The sequence below is a fragment of the Stigmatopora nigra genome, unplaced genomic scaffold (genome assembly GCF_051989575.1).
Source record: "Stigmatopora nigra isolate UIUO_SnigA unplaced genomic scaffold, RoL_Snig_1.1 HiC_scaffold_24, whole genome shotgun sequence".
Classification (NCBI taxonomy): Eukaryota; Metazoa; Chordata; class Actinopteri; order Syngnathiformes; family Syngnathidae; genus Stigmatopora; species Stigmatopora nigra.
Window position 1 is genome coordinate 226,520 of NW_027551603.1, and position 14,759 is coordinate 241,278.

Below are 14,759 nucleotides of genomic sequence, written 5' to 3' on the forward strand. Positions count from 1 at the left end.
GAGATCCACTGGGTGACGCGTTGTTCGGTATGAAGGTGCAACATTGTTTTCCAAACATTGCACACACGCCCCCTGTTTCAAGGATCATATCCACCGCTATGCGATTCTGGAACGCCATCAGACTGGTAGCTGCCAGTTGTTCCTTCATGGCCACAAATCCCTGTTTAACATAATTTCCAAGTTTTGGACATTGTAATGTAAGTAATTTATTCTATCCACATTTTTGTTTGGGGTGATTAGAAGGAAGATAGACTCCCAACCTGCTGCGATCTGATTAGCCAGCTTATACTCATCTGGTACGCCCCGGGGGATGCCAATCGCATCAATGTATGTTGGATCTCCTTCCCTCCATGCCTCTCGACGATGTCGGGAGGGTCGACCCTTCACCTCCGAATTATGAGCCGCCAATTGTATCTCCTCCACTGTGGATGGAAAAACAGACATCGGTAAGAGCAGTGAGACCAAAGTACCTAGTCCTGCCGCGTTTCGGCAGGAGTCGTATAATTTATCTACCACCCCGCCACCATAGGCCAGAACGTGGTATCAGGGGTGTAGTTTGTTTTAGAACGCCGGTACACCACGTCTCATTTATCGCCCCCAGCTTCAGACCATGCCCTGTAAGGTTTAAGCAGGTAAAATGATTAAACAGTGGAAAAATTGACTTCCTATTTACCGCGTAACAGGATAAACACTGCTTCAATATTTTTTCTTGCCAAGTAGGACACGTTTTTTCATTTGTAAAAACACTTTTCCCCAAATGAATGGTGATTGAGGGAGTTGTTAGACCCCATCGTATTTTCCCTTGTCTGGTAGGTTATCCTAATCCTTTGTAAGATGGTTTAGTCTCAATTGAAACCATATGGAGACGTCAAACCCAATATAAAAGAGTTCCCTATAGTTTTATGGTATTGCTTGCTGAGCAATAATCTTTTCAATTAATATTGGTGTTTCCCGTATCTTATTAAGTCAGAAAGTTTATCTTACCCGTCCCCTCAATGTTTCAATTGAGACCACCCTTTTACCAAAGTAGCTCCACATAGTGCTTGCCTTCTTTACACTCCATTAACAGCGCCCAATTATCCCCCGTTTGGGAAATCCCTGTTTCAGAAATAAATTTTCACAGGTTAATATGTCAGTCCAAGCTTTCCAATCTTGACCAATTTCTGCAACAAGGCTTTTCCCAATCTTCAATTTTCTGCTGTTAATGTACCACACATATTTCCCACCATAGATTGACACCTTGTGCGGCAACCGGGACGTCGCCGAGTCCAAATATATTTTTTTTTAATTTGGAAATTTGATTTAGTAGGTAATGTTAATTAAATGTAAATGTGTATGTTTCTCGGTTTACCCTCCCGTAAGAAGGTGTATCCTCAATTGAAACGCCTCCGCCTTTTTTCTCCAACTGGAGAAAACAACCCTACTGTGGAAAGGAATAGAATCACAATCATCATTAATCTCATTGCCCCAAAAGCAATAATTGTTTTCAACATGACTTTTTGTCTTTGTTTAGGGAGTTTTCCTCTTGAAACGTTTCAATTTAGACAACCTTCTTACTGTGGGAAAGGTGCATCCGTGTCCCCTTTCAGTAACAAGGACCCTCCCACTTTGCGTTGCTCCGATGTTTCTTCTTTTATGCTGCTTATCAGCATCCAGTCTTCAAGAATCACCGTCGCTTCGTCCGTTTCCTGTTGACAAGCAAAATCTCCCTCTGATAGTCTAAATTTGGTGTGTGCGTTTTTTTTTTTTTTTTTTTTTTTCTGATAGATTCGCCTCATCATCCAATTGTCATTGTGTAGTGAATAATAACAATTTGTAAGGTCTACCAAACAGGACTTCATATAAGGTCCGCCAATTGTGGATGGTAGACAACTATTATATTAACAAAATGGGAGCCATTATCACTATAAATAGTTTCTGGAATGATATCCATATGATCTAATAAAAACAAAATAAAATCTATATGTATTTTTTGAAATGGATATGTGGGTATGCATATAGATTTAAACCCTAAGCCTTGTAGTGCCGTTGTAGCAAGGCCACCTCCCCCTTGTCGAGACATAGGTCTTCCCTTGACTCAAGCCCAAATTATTTTCTTTATTGATCTTTTATTGATAGATTATGTCTCGGTGGTCTGCCAATCAAAAAAACACAAAAAGACAAACTATCATTCACGCTCACACTCATAAAAAGAAGAATTTAGTGTGTTCAACCAGTCTAGCATCCATAATTTCATTTTGTGGGAGTAAACTGGAGTACCCGGAGAAAATCCACAAATTCTCGAGGACGCCATGAATACCCCACATTCCGGAAAGTCTGGATCCACCCCGCATTCATTAGTAGATCCTTTAATATACACACCCCCACTCTAGCATTTTAACCGTTTGTAAAAAATTTCCTTCAAGTTTCACACAAAGTTATATCCTTTTTAATGCTATCAGTTTAGCTGTTTGTTCCCCGAATTGAGGTGGGAATAGTTTCACATCTAAGTTTTTTATTTTCACAGCCGCCATGACCTAATGGCTCCCTATCAGGTTTTTTGGAAAATCCCAATTCCCTCTAATAGCATGCCAATCACCTTTTAATGCGGCCATCCAATTTTGTTTCTACTTGTTTCAGGTGATAAGATAATCTCCCCCATTTGTAAAACAAATTCATCCACGCCTAATTTATACAACATGACGCCTATGGCCTTTATTACGTCGCCTTGACTCCAAATTCTATGAACCAAGATAACACGCCGAATTTGTAAGCGAATTTCCCCCATCCCATTTTGTTCATAGACAACCCATCTACCTAAAGCGTCACTTGTTTCAAAACATGAAAGGCCCCACTAGAATTCGTGCATCCAGCGCCAAATAGAGCCTATTTACACATTTGTCTCAAACTTGTTTTAGATATGGGGTCCCCAATTTCCCGAAATTTCCCAGAATTTATGTACTACCACATCCTGTCAAAAACCCAAAACGACTAACATAACCTGTTTCTAAGCCAGATTCTGGAATTTGGAGAATTTCTCCTTTCCCTCCCTTATCTAAGCTTGTTATTGTCACTCGTTATCACTGTAACATTCAGGCGTATTAACCCCATCGTTGCTAAAGTTCTAACCAATTTGCATGCCCTTAAAGCCGTAAAAGCAACGTTATTTGGTTGTATCAATTGACCAATGCTTATCCAATCCGTAATATCCTTAAAGTCATCAATATGACCTGTGACAAAGCATATTTCCTCCTGCCAGGACAACAGACAATGTTCTTTCAAGTGCACTTTGAAAAACATTCCATGTTACTCCATTCTTAGGGAAAATATGCTCATCCTAAACCAATTATTTTATTTACAATTCACCTAATTATTTGGATGAATGCCATGAATTTTATCATGCCACTATTGCATTGTAAATTTCCCATCTGATGTCGTTAACAGCCAAATAATTCAATACCTACTATACTTTGTAAATCACCTCATATGATGTTTACTTAAGACACGAGTCATTTCCCATAGCCTGTTACCAAAACAAAAATCTACAACAATTAAATGAGACAAATCAACCTTTTGTTAGACAATTCCTAATTACAAACTTTAATGTTTTAAAAACCTTATCGTCACCAATATACCATAATATTGTAAATTTTGTCATCCTGGCCTTTTTTTCTTTTAAACAGCCAACCTCCTGGATTAAAGTATTTTGAATAATCAAAAAATTCTGAAATAGTATTAATATTATTTTATCCTCCAAAAGCTAGTTTCCTTTAACTAAGAGCCCTTTGAAATCCACAATTGCTCAAAAATGACTATTTTGGTCTATTTCCCAAATCCAAAGCTTTTTACCAAATCAACCTCTTACTGAACAGATTTTTTCTATCCTCTTAATGCATTTCATTTTAAAACCCAAAATATCAATGCGAAAGCATTCGCATAACCTTGCATTTCTTGCAGCCCATGTATTGTTCTTATTCTGAAAAGTCCAAACAGAAAACGCAATTAGCCGTTAACTATGACCTCCACTCTTGCTGCGAAAACAGCATTGTTATCTTATGTTTACAAACCAGCTTTTTCCCTGTGCCCAAATACAACGCTTTTTAGAGAAGACAACCATTAAAACGTCAAATTAACCCCTCTTCCGATATTCAACTACATAACAATATTTTTCCAAGACCCCATATATCCAGAATATGTATGCTGCAAGCACAACAATATGGCAAAAACCCATTTTCTGCCCTCAAGTTTGCTTCAGCACCCCCAAGGCCAATTATTATTATTATAATGTCTTCACGGAAGGGATCACAAAATTTTTGTCGTTTACACGGTCCGAACGCTCCCGAAAGCCCAACACAGTTAAATCGTCTGCCCCGCGGCCCACATGTTTCACTCCCATCTAATCAGCAGCCGCTGCACCAGAAACGCTTCGCCCGCAGTCGACACATTTTTTGGCAAGTCTAGAGCATAATAAAAACACAGGTGACATTCCCTGCTAAAATTTAAATGATCATTTTGTATATATTCTTTTGTCTTTTTAAACACCATCTTCCCGTTAGCGGACGGGATCAAAAACCAAGCTGCAATAAGCCATCACATTGCTGTAAATTGACAGTACATATAGGTTATATTAACAAAGCACCACCAGCACTTGGAAATAACCATTCTAATTGTTGTTATACAAGCCCAAGCATCACAAAAAAAAACCCAATTTAATTGTAATCACAAAACGTCATACCTGGATTAACCAAATCAAATACCAGTGTCCCCATTAATTTTCTAGCTCCCTTTATTTTTGTTAAACTTCCTCCGCGCCCGTCACCTATCTCGGTAAATATTTTCCCCGTCAGCCGAGGAGGCCCCGCTATTTTTCCTTACTAAACAGTACTTTCCCGCCGCCACGGTCTTAAATATATCCCCGTTATCCGAGGGAACCCCCACTATTTTCCCAAAATAGTATTTTTTAACTTCTCCCCGGCCTTATTTCGCCATTAGTGTCTGTGGAACAAGATGTTACACTTTTATCCACTCACATATTATTTATATATGTATATTACCTCCATTAGTGTCTGTGGAACAAGCTGTTACACTTTTATCCACTCACATATTATTTATATATGTATATTACCTCTATGCATTAGTGCATATATTATCCTGCATTTTATGCATTTTAAGCTGGCCAGCAAACCCATATTTATTTATCCATAAATATAGCTGTGTAATATTTTTAAAGCGCTTTGTCTTACCAATTTTTTCCAATCCTTACAAGTTAGACGTATTTTTTGGATCGTCATCCAAACCCGCCTTACAACACGTGTTTCCCATATTTTACTTTTTTGTAGTGAGTTCGTGTGCCTCACAGAGTTAACTTTATTATATCTATTTTTATTATTATCACTCCTTCGACTGTATTTCCTAGGCTTATCTTAATTTTACTGCAGAAACCACACAAACAACATACAACGTATATTCGTGCCTACCCTTTAGACACAGGACACTCCCCGGCCCCAATATTGTACCTCTAGTACAATACATTCGTGCCTACCCCTGAGACACAGGACACTTTCCAGCAAAGTGCCCCACCGTACCTGCCATTGACTAGTATAAACACAGGGTTTTATCGCCGTCACCCAGGACGCGAAACCAGCCCAACAATGGGCCTCACATACAATGTCCCTTTAACGCATTTGTAAACACCTTCACAACATGCAGACATTAATGTGGACTTACCCGAGATCCATCAAATGTCTCCCTCCAGCAGGAAAAGTCTTCAACCGCCGAGAATCCAGGCGCCCCCGTCGAAAAACTCCGGCCCACCAAGGGTTTTGAAGACGCCGTGCGCACGGTCACTTACCAGATGTCGAACAGCAGCGCCTGGGTTCTCGCTCCGGTATATTGACCTCCATGGCTCAGAAGGACCAAAATGTCAGGTTCATTAATAATTACCTTCGTCCGTAATTATCAATAACTGCAGGAAGACATCTTATTCAATTATTGACATTTAATTAAATAGAAATGGATACAACAGATAAAAAGCCTCCGGAAGGGAGAGTTACAGCAAGCGTCACCGTACGACTTCCGAACGTCTCCTCGAATAGACATTTTCGTCCCATTCTTATGGTCACGAGTTACAGAGTTGTTGATCATTCCATCACGTATGAGTAAAAACAACATCTGGGACTACAATAACAATCAAGGTATTTTACTAATAACAAAAACAGGGACTAGACCTTACAACATTTAGATTAGAGTAATTATACAACCTCCTTGACCTAAGAATCATATCATATAATCATAATCATATAATCGTTACATACAGAAAAACCTGAAGTGTACGGTTACATAACGATAACAATATTCTTGTTATTGTCCGAATAGCCCTGTCCTCGTCACCAAGGGCCCACCAAATCTCAAGGACCGAGATTGGGTGGATTGTTTGTATAACCATCCTGGAACAGGCTGTCTAGGTTAAAGATGACTTGGCGTGACCTCAAGACTTTTGAAAAACAGAAAGAGAATGATTTAACAAAGTAATGAATTAATACAAAGAAAAGAAAGAGATTGATTTAATAAAGAAATGAATTAATATAACTATTATAATAATAAAACAGAATAAACCCAACAGAATTTTACAATTTTTTTTCTCATTCTGTGTCCCTTGCAATACCCTAAAAAATACATACGATTGAGGATATTTTTTGCTTGTATACCGTGACAATAGTAACGATTTATGACAGTGGCGTCGTTGGCTAACAGCCTACGAGACTATCTCGGTTTTAGCCATAACGGTCTTGTTGAAATCGGTTTTCACAAATATGGCGATTTTTTTAAATAATTTTTTTTCCCGTACAAAACTCGGTGTACGGCTTACATGATTTGAAATGGTAAAAACACGTATGAAATACGTGTAAAACGTACAAGTTGACAGGTATTCATATAATCAGATTATATAAATAATCATTTTTTCGCCTGCACTGTCGCATTGCTCAGTGGTTACTTCTTCTAGAAACAATACTTGCTTAGCATTTGCTTCTACTCAATCCTGGACTGGGATCGAACCACGGGCGCCGTCCAGTGATTTTCTGCTTATTTTCATTTTATAACAAAATCGTATTACAAAATTCACATAGATGTTATTATAACATTTTATTTTAATTTTGACACTTAGAATTGCGTGCAAGGTGAATTTGGTTGACAGTTTTGAACAAAATAGGAAGACATACACAGTAGATTTGAAAATTATAGCACTTGAAGTTAAATGTTCACAGTAGATTGTTACAAATCCATGTGAGTACTTGTTGATTATTCATTAAATATTGATTACATTAAGAACTAAGGGTAAGAAATACGCCTTTAATCACTTGATTTAATTGACTTAACAGCGACTATTATAGATTGTTATGTAGTAAATCAATGTTGACTTTCACTTGGAAAAGATGTATGTATTGAAATCAAGGCTCTGCAAAAACAAATAACTCAGTCAATAGTGATAAACGCTTTCTTGTCATTTTGAACCGGAGACGCGCTTGTATAAGATTTGTATAAAATGTCAATATTTGCAAGGAAGTAGCACAAAAGTGTAGTCAGGGGTTACTTCATTTAGAATCAACTCTCTCTAAGAATGCACCTCTACTCTATCTCTGACTGGGAATGAACCGCGGGTGCTGTCCACTGCCTTTTCTCATTTTTGTTACACAAAATCATGTAACGCCTGCCCCCGTTATCGAATTACTCATCTAGTCTTCTAAACAAAAAGAACCAAACTGGACTGCAAATTGACTCATGGCTTATTAGTAAATGATTCCAATTAGAGCATTTCTTTAATAGGCCTCTTCCCCTTTTTGCTTGAAAAGGACCAAAGTCATCAACAGCAACTTTTGAGAACGAGAGACCATCGGACATTACCCTGCAGGAAGGTAAATCTGCCATGCGGTGTTTGCCGGTGGTTCCATAAAGCCTGCGATTGGCTGGCCACTGAAATAGAGTATTCCCTGTCTAACGGATCTGGCAAAAATAAATATATTTTTTGTCAAATTTTAATACATTTTTACTTTTTCTGTTTGTTTTTTAAACTGGTATTGCTTTTTTTAATAAAGAGAGGAAAAGTATCAGAAATGAGAATGAAATGAAACATTTTACTCACCGATGAAATGAAAGGAATAAATCTCCCCTTCATCTCATCTCATTTTCTGAACCGCAATGTATCCGCATTAGGGTCGCGGAGCGTGCTGGAGCCTATCGCAGCTGAAACGGCACGTCCCACCGGAAGGGGGCCACGGGGCCGACCTCGGAGAGGCTGGGGAGACTATGCCTTCCCGCTGGCCCGGGAACGGCTTGGGATACACCCGGAAAAACTGTATGAAGTGGCTGTAGAAAGGGAAGTCTGGGTTTCCGTGCTGAAGCTGCTGTACCCGCGACCTGACTTGGGATAAGAGGAAGACAAGATGAGATGAGAGATGAGCATGTTTTTTTTTTCACGTGGACAAATAGAACGGCAACATCGGCATACATTTGCGAGGTGACAATCCAAGCACAACAGTTTGGCAGATCATTTATGTCAAGACTGAAAAGCAGTGGACCTAGCACTGAGCCTTGCGGTACCCCCCAAAACTATTTTCCTGTTAGTCTGATTAAATTCAATTTAGCATGCTTGGTGAGAAATTAAAATTTGACAGTTTAGTTTGCAGTGTCTGGTGGGGTTAATGGTGTCAAAAGCCTTTTTGAGATCAAGAAAAACTGCACTAATGACCCTGCCTTTATCTAGTTTTGATTTTGTTTTCTAAAAGGAAGCAAACCGAGAGTTGACTATAACTGTTATTTTACCATGATTTTGTCAAAAAGGGACACCTTGAACTTCATCTGTTTCAGATTTATCTTAAAAAAGAGTATTTCTTTATGGCAAGTGATAGATAGGTTCACCAATAGGCATCTGACTCATAACCGGTGTCTTGCAAGAGAGAATCGATCCTGACTCGTCTCCGTCCCAGATCATTCTGTCGAATCGATGCCTCTCTTGCTTATTTATTACGTAAGATTTACAACATGCTGTGGGATAGACTAAGCCAACTGTCTCAATAATTGTTTGTTTATGTCGAGCCAGGTGGCCAAACTGGTTTGACAATTGTTTGTTAAGATCGTGGAATGAGAGATAGGCTAACTAGCTGACCTTGCAATTGTTTGCTTGTATTGTACGATGTGGCCAACTCACTTAGTGATTGTTTTTTTCGAAACGCGCGATGTAAGATAGGCTGCGGCATTTTGTGTGAGCTATAAAAAATGTTGTGTTTGTATACAACTTAGCCCTGCAAATGTCTAACCATATCAGCCTAAACTTTTATACATAAACTTTGTCCTACAATGCTGTCTTAGAAATATTACCCTCTTTGCCTAGATAAAGACAGACCCACTGTTCATTCGAAGAGAGTGGCAAGAAAATTGCGCTGAACAGGACTCCACTGTTGCAAGTTGGTAATAAATATTTTTCCTATTAAATTGATCTCACTCTTTCTTAACCTGCTCCTAAAGTTGTATTTCAGATCTATCACATGCATCTAAGTTCTCAAAACAATTGAAGGTCTGTCAGATCCTCCCGAGGGAGGGCCGTGGACAACACTGTCAGAAGTCAAAACAAATCCTTTGAGAGCTTGATGTGAACCACACTTTCAGAAGCCGATGTTTCTCAAAACAATTGAAAGTCCTCTGTATTTTCCCCAGAGATCTCGGTGTGAACAATAGCTTTAAGAAGTCCAGCTGCAAAGGGGAGTGACTTTTAATTTGTTTCGGTTAACTTGGGAGCGAGCATTATTATTGCAAGAGATGTATTAAAATGACTTTTTAATGTCAATAGCTCTATATAGAGCAAAGCATTCTTCATTGCAAGCAAATATATAATAATGATAACTATAACATTACCCTGTTATTATTTATTTGAACGCAATCCCATAATCTTTTTTATTTATGACAAATACACTTGGGGGAAGTCCGTTCTCTCGATCTTTACCAGCCCTTCCTTACTTGCATATCTGGCCTGAAAAGGAAGAACAAAATAATTCTCGTTCAACTCATTTTCATAATTAGCATAATCCTGGACATCAATGTTATCACGAGTAGGCTGTCTAATAAGAAAATACAATCCTTGCAATTTGGAATTTGTAAGAGCAATTGCATCAACCATAAGTCAGTCTAGCAAAGAGTGTAAACAGGGGCTAAGGCAATACCAGAAATAGATTGTCTATCACCTTGAAAATTCAAATTTCTTAGGCAAGTTTTTAACTGTGAAGACATATTTTCCATATTATTCACATCACATTATTGATATTTACTTTGTAATTTCCTAATCTAGGCTCTATTACTCTATCGGATAGAATTGTAAAGTAAATAGAATCTTCAATGACATTCAATTTTCTTCTACAGTCATTCCTAGACATACAAGTGTTCCAACATATGAGAAATTTGAGATACGAGGAAAATTATGAACATTTTTTTTCCTTCAGATACAAGACAAATTTGAAATACGAGCACCGATTGTGAGTCGTTGGAAAATTAGAACAATTTTTTTTTTGAAGCAACCATTTTGGAAAAGTACCAAATTTCCAATTTAAATGCCTCAAAATTGTTCTCAAAAATCACACCATCGCTATGGCTTACGTCATTTTTATTCAACTGTACAATAAACCAGAAGAATTCGGTAACACGAGTGCTATGTGAATCATTACAAGTTACAAGTTCCGACGAATGATTCATCTTTTGCGAGTTCAGCGTAGCAATCGATTTGGAATCGATTGCATAGGTAACCTCTATCGCTTTAACAGTCTCGTTTTTGTTTTTTCCATAAGGGAAGTATCTATTATCAAGGCTGACTAAACCACCAGTTTTTTTTAAACAAATCCTATCATTTCCAGGGTTGTTCTAAAGCAGTGCTTCTCAAAAAGTGGGGCGCGCCCCCCTGGGGGGGCGCGGTGCGATACCTGGGGGGGCGCGTGTAACCCTGGGGAACAGGATTTTATTTGGCCGTACTAGTATAAAGTGTAATTGCGCATCCACAACAGTAGCTGGCAGTGGCGCTCTCATTGTTACGTCTGTCATGTTTGTGAGAGTGCAACATTTCACATGTTGTACCTATAACACTTTTATAAAATGATTTTATTTATAGTCACAGTGGGAAGTGGGGGGGGGGGGGGCGCGAATAGTTTTCTTCTTGCTAGGGGGGGCCTAACAGAAAATAATTGAGAAGCACTGTTCTAAAGAAAGTACTCGTACACAGCACTGACTGGTAAGTCAATTAATCACTGGTTAAGTGCTAAATTAACGGCATTTTGGATAAAACCTCTAATACGAAACCCAGAAAGTCACAGAAGTTTATTGGTTCGTATTTGACAAAATATCCCATGTTGAAGCCATCGCCAAAAAGACCGACATTTGCGCATTGCACTACATCCAAGTGTTCAGCGTGACACGTCGGAATTACTGACAATAGAACACACGTAGAAGGACCCAAACACAAACATAAATTTATTTTCATTATGCTGTACTTTTTCAATAGATTGCAAAAATTCAGTATTTCAATTAATGTACAAATATGTTTGATTTAAATTTCCTACGCTTGTTTTTTTCCATTTTATAACAATTTTGCCTGAATCACATTCACTTTAGAAATACTCTGGAAATAGGGCATGTCTACTCCTGAAATGGGGTCGGCGGACTGTGAAGACATATTTTCCATGTTATTTACATCACATTATTGATTATTTACTTTCCAATTTCCTAATTTAGGCTCTACTGTTTCGGATAGAATTGTGAAGTAAATAAAATCTTCAACAACACTTAATTTGCTTATACAGTAATACCTTGACACAAAAGTGTTCCAACATATGATAAAATTTGAGATACGAGAAAAATTCTGAGCAAATGTTTGACTTGAGTTATGAGGTATTTGAGATATGAGCACACCAAATGGTTCCTGATTGTGAGTCGGTGGAAAATTTGAACAATTAAGATATTTTTCTGTTGTAACATCCTGTTTTTTTTATTTTATTTTTTAGGATGGAACGGATCAATTAGTATTTTGTTCATTTCTAAGGGAAGAATTGACTTGAGATAAGGGTCAATTGACATGCTAGTTCGATGCTGCGGTAAGCTCGTATGTGAAGATAATAGTTTTTTTCCCCCCAAGATTTTTTTTGTTTTACAGCCTCTCTCTTTTTTGAAATTACATTTGAATATTTCTTATCACATTCCTTTTTACTTTACTTAGTACTTTATACTTTAATGATGAGAGATGAGTATGTTAATACTTCAGTCTTTTTTTCTGTTTATGTTTAATATGTACTGTTAACGGATGCAGTTTTTTTATATGTATCGTATATCTTGTGCTGACCCAACCCATCTGTCAAATTTTGAAAGTCAATGTGGCCCCCGGGCCGAAAAGTTTGCCCACCCCTGCACTAGACAGACAAGCCAGGGGTGCCCATACAATGACACTTTTTTCCTTAGGTGGCTAATGTCCCGTATTACCCCATCATAGATCATAATTTGACAAAACCAGGAGTCGTTCGGGAGTAGGACCCAGGAACTCTCGCACACAAAGCGAGAATCATATTACTAAACTAACGAGCGAGGGGTTCCCATTTGCTTACACTTTTTTTTCAAGTGGCCAATGTGCCATATAACCCCCATAATAGATCACAACTGGAAAAAAAAATGGACTCGTCCAGGAGTTGGACCCGGGACTTCTCACACTCTAAGGGAGAATCATACAACTAGACCAACGAGCCAGGGAAGCTTTTCATCCGTTTTTCACAGGTGCCTAATGTTCCGTATCACCCCATCATAGATCACAATTTGACAAAGCAAGGGGTCGTCCGGGAGTTGGGCGCTGGACCTCTCGCACTGTTGGGTTAATTCTGTAATACTATTATATTTATAAATGTGCATTTAATCATTTTTGTATGGAAGCTTCTTCAATTCGTCTCTGGAAAACTCGGGATCGTAACAAGTCACCGAGTTCTCACTCCGAGGACTGTTTACTGGACTTCTACCCAAGGAATGCAGATCTGGGAGGACGCTCAAGAATATGCCAATGTAGCCGATCGCTATCCAAGCAACCTTTGTGATTACTCGCATATTGTAGGGGATCAGACTTTTTGAGAGAGTCATAAACAATTTAGATTTAAACACTAGTATTCTTTAGATCCAGAATTTAAAAGTAAAAATCCTGAAAATGTCATCTTGCACCTCATTTCTGAACCACTTTATCCTCATTAGGATCTCGGAACCCCTGCGCTCCGGAGCCAATCCCAGCTGCCTCCAGGCCATAATCAGTCCAATCAACCTACCATGCATGTTTTGGAATGTGGGAGGTAATTGGAGTAATCCCGAGGTAACCCACACAGGCCCAGGGAGAAGATGCAAATTCCACACAGATGGACATGACCTGGCTTTGAACCCAGGACCCCAAATATGTGAAGCCAACATGCTTAACTCTCATTCCACTATACCACACAACTGAAAATGTGTGCATTTAATTTAATAATCCTACTCCTAAAACACAAAAATCTCTGAATTCTTTAACATTGTTACACTGTTGATATGCAAAAAGGAGTGTCATAAAAAATCATTATGATTAATGCAAAGCTTGAGGCACCGTCAGAGGCACAGTGGTGAGCAAACGCAACACTCTTATTAGTGTGTTTGGGACTCAGCTCTCTCACCAATGGTTTCACATTTTATCTTCCAGGTTAGTGAAGAGCCATTAAAACTAGGAAAAAAAGAAGAAAGCAGGGCCTACTTGTTGTTGGCAGTGGTGAGATTTGAACCCACATCTCCTGAGCAACTGGAGCCTAAATCCAGCACCTTGGAGCGCTCGGCCACACTACCTCCAGTGTAACAGAAGGGGGGATTGGGCATCAGTAAATTGTAAATGAACCTTAAACACCCTTATATTTAAATATTGAAATATGTTATTTGTGCATTCTTTGTGTTTTAAAATTTTGTAAAATGATGCAATTAGTAATTCTAATTGAATATTTTGTTTGCGAATTTTGTAAAATAATGTAATCTGAATTGCATGATACATACCATATGGTCTAGCGGTCAGGATTCCTGGTTTTCACCCAGGTGGCCTGGGTTCAACTCCCAGTATGGGAAACTTCCAGTTATATAGATGGTTTGAGAATTATTGACCTTCTATAATTTCCAGAAACAAATCCCTATTCTTTTCCACAAGCCTTTCCCACTTCTAACCGAGTAGATGTCTGTTGGTAATGATGTGGTTACTTATCGAGTCTGTCATCCAAGCTTCATGCTTCTATTTGATCTGGATCACCTTTGCTTGAAATATCTCATATGATTTTAGTGGTCCGGATTCCTGGTTTTCACCCAGGTGGTCTGAGTTCAACTCCCGGTATGGGAAACTTTGAATTTAATGTCTGGATTAGGAAATATTGGACCTCTGTACTTTCTGGAAACAAATCCCAATTGGTCGCCATAAGCCTTTCCTGGTTCTAACCAAGTAGATTGCTGTTGCTAATGTTATGGTTATTTATGGAGTCTATCATCCAAGCTTCATTCTTCTAAATGATCTGGATATGCTTCCAATGAAAAAAACCATATGGTCTAGCGGTCAGGATTCCTGGTTTTCACCCAGGTGGCCCGAATTTGACTCACACCTATTTAGATGTGTTGGGAAAGCATTTTCTATGGTTTCAAGTTTTTTTTCATTTTCAAATGAATGACAACAAATCACAACACAATTTGACAAAAAGCGATACATATGTTCTTAGAGA

The 14,759-nt window shown here is 38.5% G+C and overlaps 1 long non-coding RNA gene and 1 other non-coding gene across 2 annotated transcripts; both read left to right on the forward strand.

The window, feature by feature from the left end:
- Positions 1–11,175: 11,175 nt before the first annotated feature.
- Positions 11,176–13,715, forward strand: LOC144181696 (uncharacterized). Its single transcript, XR_013324719.1, has 3 exons — positions 11,176–11,248; positions 12,018–12,107; positions 12,657–13,715. It is a non-coding gene; the product is annotated as an uncharacterized LOC144181696 (long non-coding RNA).
- A 334-nt stretch (positions 13,716–14,049) lies between these two features.
- On the forward strand, positions 14,050–14,121 carry trnae-uuc (transfer RNA glutamic acid (anticodon UUC)). Its single transcript has one exon. It is a non-coding gene; the product is annotated as a tRNA-Glu (tRNA).
- The last annotated feature ends 638 nt before the right edge of the window (positions 14,122–14,759 follow it).